Below are 6117 nucleotides of genomic sequence, written 5' to 3'. Positions count from 1 at the left end.
GAATTTCAAACTGATTTCGACGAAATTCTGGTTTTTTTTCGGAAACAGTCTTGATAGTAGACGACCCATTATATTTTCAACCAAACGTTATGTGTGATAAATACGTAACTCAAAAAATTGTACCTGTTACACACAATCGCAGATTAAATGAACGTGTGGGAACACTTTGATATACGAAATTCTGTGACAATTAGAAAGAAAAATCGCTCATACACATTGACGAAGGGTTCGAAAGGCTGGTCTACACAAAACTCGCAAATGGAACACAAAAATTTTGAGTAACTGGAACGTATTGACATCAGAACTCGGTACAATTTATATTTTTTCACCAGTAAACACATTGTGGTAAATCATCCTGTGTCCTAGGATTGTATCAACATCGTTGGAGAGTAATAAACACAAGATGACAAGGTAGCATGAAGTGTTGACAATTTTTATTGCAAGCAAATTATGATGATGTATTAGTATTGGAACGATGAGACCAGTAAACAGTTTGTTGTGTAATTATCGCATTGTAAACCGAACGAGGTTGAGGTCGAAATTATATTATCTGTTTACTGGCAGAACGTAAAAGTTAGAACCCTTAATTGCAAAAATGACTCGCTTTTCAATGCAGAGATAGACAGACTCTTAGACTACAAATCCCGAATCGCCATTATTTATTTCATAATTTTTATAATATTCGTTAACATAATCGCAATCATACCAATCCATTATCCAATAACACTAGGTCAGAATTCGTAAGACAATAGTTGTAAACATAGACACAAAACAGCATAGAACAGACAGTAAATAGACGGTACATAAACAAAGTAAAATTCATGAAAGAAAGATATATGGACCTCTGACCAAAGGACAAAGAAGTGATGTCAGATGTTTCGAAAATAGTAAGCCCATCCTGCCCCACATGTGGCACCCGCCGTATATCAATAATCGCAATCATACCAATCCGTAATCCAATAACACTAGGTCAGAACCCGTAAGACAACAGTTGTAAACATAGACACAAAACAGCACAGAACAGACAGCTAATAGACGGTACACAAACAAAGTCGAATTCATGAAAGAAAGATATATGGACCTCTGGCCAAAAGACCAAGAAGTGATGTCAGGTGTTTCGAAAATCTGTAAGTTAGATAGCTAGTGATCATTAACTAAGGCCCAATGTCACCGATGCCATCAGCGATCATTTGTCGAAGAGAGATATCCTATTTATCTACCAGCTTGCGATACCTGCCAAAAAGCGTTTGTATGTAGAGACAAGACTTCCTCTGGTGTAACTTTGATTTAACAGTTTGTAAGAGAGATGGCCATGTCTCTCTACAAAATCACCATATGACCTGTTATAGAAATGTCTCTTTGCATTGTATTCGTCCGAATCGTTTCTCTGTTGTTGCTTGTTCCGAGTGTCTCCAAGACGTGTCAGGTGTGTCGCTGTCACCGTTCAAGGGAACGAATTCACTCGGAATATCCATATTGTCTGCTTTGAATTCTTTAGGCCTGTAGAAAAAGGTACACGATCTGGTTTGTAGCTGCAATTTCTTGATAGGTCACAGCTAATGAACTGAGTGATCAAGTAGCGAAATAAAATTGTTCCAACGTGCATTAAACTTTCATGCTCACCTGAAGCACGGTATCAGAAGCTTTGGGTCCACATTCTTACGCCTTTCTGACGGTTTGATACACCTTACAATTTCACTGACAAGTATCCCAACAGATACAGTCAGAACGAAACTCACCATGACATACCAAGGTTTAGCTAACTTGTAAAAATGGGAGTAAACAAATGTCAGTGAGTCATAAAATTGTATCACCTTGTGCAGTTTGAGAATTCAGAGTGAGCGAAAAACAAACGTTATGGTTATCAAAAATGATACACATTATCCTCAAACAAAAGAGGCTGGTGTATTTGGTCACTGTGCAAGCAATCCAAAATCATCATCCCAGCAGCCTATCTTTTGTAACTTTTATTGACACAAGAAAATGCATTAGCCTATGGAAGTAGCTTGAAGACTGTAATTATCCAAAGCACATAGATAATTTTCAGAGAAACAAATTTTTCATCTATAGAAGTACCAATAGAGTTGTTGATGGAAACCTGATAATCGTAAAAATGTCGGTCACCGACGAAGGCGTAATTCGAGATATTGAGATTTACAACAAACGGCTTGCTTGTCTTTCTTTCACAGGATAATATAAAAATATCGACTATTGATGGGCATCTACGCATAGCTCTATTGTTGTTGAGAGGAGAGATCAATTCTATCTATCCAAGAAGTCTAATCTACTTGTTTTTCGAACTTACTTTGTAAACTGGTAACATCGTTGCTGTGCCCATCCGTGCGAGTATCGTCCCTATACCGATCCACATACCCTGCAATATTCCGATACCAAGACCATCAAGCGTGCCCCTGAGAGTAGAAAAATCACTGTGTTAAAACTGTACAGAAGTGAATGGTGTAAATTTATTTGAATTTTACTGAAGCAGGGAAGCACTGTAGTCATGGCTGATAAGAGACTCTTTCTTAGATCCGTCCCTGAGGCATAAACTTAGCGAACTTTACTATGGTTGCATTGGTATAGAAGATAAACAGTACCAGCTTTTAATACTGGTTTTCCATGTTTTCCCCCACAAATTACTTATGTATTTACATTCGTATTGCTAGCAGGAGAATTGCTCAGGTACATAGGGCGAACAAACAAACAAACAAACAAACAAACAAACAAACAAACAAACAAACATAATTGGTGATCGTACAACTCGCTAAAGTACACATGTTGTAGAGAATATATAACCTTAGTAAATTATTGGTATTTCTATTCCTGTGTATATTATGTGTTTGTGAAGGCAAGTACCAAAGGCTCTCTTACAGTTTCTGAGTATCTCATGTCGAATGAGCTTTCAATTGCGAACGCATCGCCGGGATACTGTACAAGTGTGCAGAAACAACAGTCAAAAATTAATGTCTAAATAGGTTGTGGAATGAAAGGTTAGATCCAATCTGTCCAATTACTAGATTTTCTTTGTTAGCATCTTAAGAAGTATGTAACCGCGGCCATTTTCTACCTAATTAGCCTAATTGGAAATAATTCAACAGAAACAACGAGCTTCAGTCAACCAATTTTCTGAAAGCTCCCAAGTTGCTGCCGTATTTTGTGAAGTGTACCCTCGGGGTGTACCAGGCGATTTGGGACGAGACAGCTACTTTGGTTCATGTACTTTTTTGTTGACCGCACCTTTGAACTATGATTGCAATATAGATGTAGATATGAACGCATGTTGGAGACCTTGTCCCGTTCTGAGGGATTCCTTGTCCAAAGGAGACTAAACATTATTAACCATACAGGCATTGCTGTGGTAACTCAATGATAATTTAACGGCCCATGAGAAACACGAAATTACCAAAGGCCGAACTGGAAACCTTTTCCAGTTTGGTTATTGCTATACTTTAAGTGATAATACAACTACAGCTAATTTACAAGGTTTCAAAAATTATGAAAGATTGGTGGTCTGAGCAGATGACATATTTCCTTTCGATACACATTCTTACTGCTTCACTGATCGCCAATCGGCTTTTAGATTAATTGTTTTACCGCTGTACGGACGTTTGAAATCCTTAGCAGTAAGACACCCAGAAATTGAAATTACTTCTGTCAATACCTATACAGGTGCTTCTGTGAGTATGTTCCTATTTAAGACTACTGGACAGAACTTTAATCGGCAACGGTGCAGCCCTTCAAAGTTACAAATTAATTTCCCTCTTTAAAAGTATCATTGTTACCTTGCAAAGATTTATAATTAAGTTGTATGCTTTTCTCCATACCCAATTAAAGAATGCGGGTCTTCCCTCGATTACGAGTTTTCGCTACATATACCTTATTATATTAAGTGTCGCGCATGAAATATTTTTTCCTGTAGTGATTGTACGTTTTGTTGTTCCATATTAGTCTTCTGAGGCCTCTATTTGTATTGCAATGCATATTTCTAATCCGGACAACTTTACATAAACAAACAAACAAACAAACAAACAACAAACAACAACAACAACAATAATAATAATAATAATAATAATAATAATAATAATAATAATAGGAAGCAGAAGTTCATGCATATGCCACTGAGATGTACAACAACAAGGATATAGTTTGAATATCAACTTTTCAATGTCTTACCATGAGTTCGCTCTTGGATAGGCCACACCTAATGTGAAGGCACCTGAGATGGGTCATCCAATGGCGCCAAATGTTATCATGGCGATACTCATCAAACTGCCAAGGTAAGGTAAGCCGAGCGCCAGAGCCGTGCTGATTAAACCGAAGACCAGAGCTGCAGAGAATAATAGATAGTCGGTTATCCCGTTTACAATGTACCTTTGGATGTTACATTATTAGGATAGGTGGTGATTTCATGGATCTGCAGACAACATAAATAAATTATACCAAATTTGAAATTTGGAGGAAAGCAACCTCACATGATCTGCATTTAGATTTGTTTGTATCGAAAGTTCTTCGATATTGTTCCACACAGTCATTATAAATGTTTACTTCAAATATTGTGATATCGAAAAGACTGAGAATGATTTATCAGTGATATAATCTTTCTTCGGTTATTACGGTCTACTTACTTAATAGTCGCGCCAGCGGCTTACTGACTACGCATGCGCTTATTCATAATATACTATGCGAGTAACCGGAAGTGTACCCTTCTTTCATGGGCGCCGCCATGTTTTTTTTGAGTACTCGTAAATAAACAAAAACGAAACAAATTACCATTATATAACATGCCTTTTATAAAATATACCTCTTTTATTAGCCAGTAAATGTTATTATGCACCTTGTCGCTGATACAAAATATCGTTAATATAGATAAAAGGAGAAAACTGTCGTGCATATGAACGGGGGCATACGCAAAGAATGCTGGGATTGAATTATAGAAGAGCGCCCCCTGTGTCAATAATTAGATTCAAAAATTGCCAGTTTTTAGACGGAACGCTATAGTTTTCAGCTTGCAAGTGGAAGGTGGGCAGTGCGGTTACCATTGCAATGATAAAGATTGCATAATACGTCCCTTGTTTATCGCAATAGGCTGTTATCATTGTAAAAATTGCCAATTTTTGTCCAAATTTTTTACACGCTACAGAGAATCTATACCTGCCCTGCTGCAGGGTTTGACGTCGTGTACGTACGTGAACTGCTTTCATCAGAGGGAAACTGGGCATAGTTGTCATATAAACGTTTATGAAGTAACAATTACAGTTTATCATGAATCAATACAAATAACATTGCCAATCTTTAATAGCCCCTGGCGCGACACCAAGGGCTGAGCCCTATATAATATTATTTTGGACAACACAATATCCCTTGCGTCACATTCTTGGAGCGGACATTTTGAGCGCCTTGATCGCCATCGCCGCCAGGGTTTAACAATATCCCTGTGAGCCACAGCTACCATTGCATTCAGACCAGATGAAATTGAACTGAAAATATAGGGTGAAAACACAGATACGTTTAAATTTAGCTTCTCAGGCAAATCATAGTAGAATGATCAATTGCAAAATGATTTTTGCACATTACATATCGACCATGAACAAACATTATGTGCTGCCATGTTCGGGCTCACAACATTTCAACTTGAAGGTCAAATGATTATTTTCCAGGCAAAATGTTAACAACGTTTCTATGGACTATATCTCATTCAGGTCAATAAAACTCTTTTTGCACAAAGTTTTATTTCTCTGAAATATTTTTGCATGGCTAAGAGGATGGGGTTATTCTAACTGTTCTAAAGTTCCACGGACAGTAATATTAAGGGATAAAACCAAAATACCACGACTAGTCGGCGAAACACGATTCTTCTGAGCTTAGATGAACTTTGTTCCAGTTTATTTCATATCTATCTATCAATCTATCTATTTATCTCTCTCTCTCATTCGCCAAATTAAAGCGATGTATTCGTTGCTTCGCTTCGATAAAGTTTGTATGTGCGATGTGTGATAGTGGGCATGCGTGCGTCAGTGCTTCACGGACTCTACAACGTGTGGAGCGGTCTCAGTCAGAAAAATGTAACAACTAAGCCGGCTATTGAACCACCCGTTTTTGGGAGTGGAGATTTAACTA

The 6117-nt window shown here is 37.6% G+C and overlaps 1 long non-coding RNA gene across 1 annotated transcript; it reads right to left on the bottom strand.

Moving 5' to 3' along the window:
- Window positions 1-371: 371 nt before the first annotated feature.
- On the bottom strand, window positions 372-4321 carry LOC139150073 (uncharacterized). The gene is made up of 4 exons (XR_011556186.1): window positions 4174-4321; window positions 2306-2411; window positions 1624-1759; window positions 372-1500 (listed from the first exon to the last, which is right to left on the bottom strand). It is a non-coding gene; the product is annotated as an uncharacterized lncRNA (long non-coding RNA).
- Window positions 4322-6117: the final 1796 nt, after the last annotated feature.

Source organism: Ptychodera flava, chromosome 14, assembly GCF_041260155.1.
Source record: "Ptychodera flava strain L36383 chromosome 14, AS_Pfla_20210202, whole genome shotgun sequence".
Taxonomy (NCBI): Eukaryota; Metazoa; Hemichordata; class Enteropneusta; family Ptychoderidae; genus Ptychodera; species Ptychodera flava.
This window is presented reverse-complemented; position numbering and strand designations above follow the sequence as displayed.